This window comes from Mesitornis unicolor, unplaced genomic scaffold (assembly GCF_000695765.1).
Source record: "Mesitornis unicolor isolate BGI_N332 unplaced genomic scaffold, ASM69576v1 scaffold34052, whole genome shotgun sequence".
Taxonomy (NCBI): domain Eukaryota; kingdom Metazoa; phylum Chordata; class Aves; order Mesitornithiformes; family Mesitornithidae; genus Mesitornis; species Mesitornis unicolor.
Window position 1 is genome coordinate 1,461 of NW_010170427.1, and position 413 is coordinate 1,873.

The following is a 413-nucleotide window of genomic DNA, read 5'->3' on the forward strand; positions in this document are numbered from 1 at the left end:
TGCCGGGGAGGGCGGGCACCCTGCGTGGAGACGGGAGGGGGCTCAGCCGCAGTGGCAGGGCTGGCGCTGTCCCCTCCACGCGTGGCACATCCCCAGGGCTGCACCCTCCCCCTTGCCAGCCTCCTGCGGTTGCTGTGCCACCGCATGGAGCTGCCACCCAGTGCCAAGTGTCCATCCTCGGGGACCCAATGGTGCTGGGGACAAGGCCTTCTCCTTGACCCAGGGTGGGTGCCTTATCAGGATGTCCCGATGGTGACGTCCCATGTCCTGCATCCTCCCCCAGGGACCTGCGCCTGCCCAGCTCGGCCATCGCTCCTGTGCCCCAAGGGGACTCCCACCTGAAGGCTGCCAGCACCAAGACCCTCTGGGCAGTGGCATGGTGCCCCCCTGCTTGCTTGCCCCCACTGACCCAG

At 68.8% G+C, this 413-nt stretch overlaps 1 protein-coding gene across 1 annotated transcript in view; it reads right to left on the reverse strand.

The window, feature by feature from the left end:
• Positions 1–413, reverse strand: part of DTX1 (deltex 1, E3 ubiquitin ligase) — a gene marked incomplete at its 3' end in the record, with an annotated part of 7,142 nt that overhangs the window by 1,366 nt on the left and 5,363 nt on the right. The window lies entirely within an intron of this gene.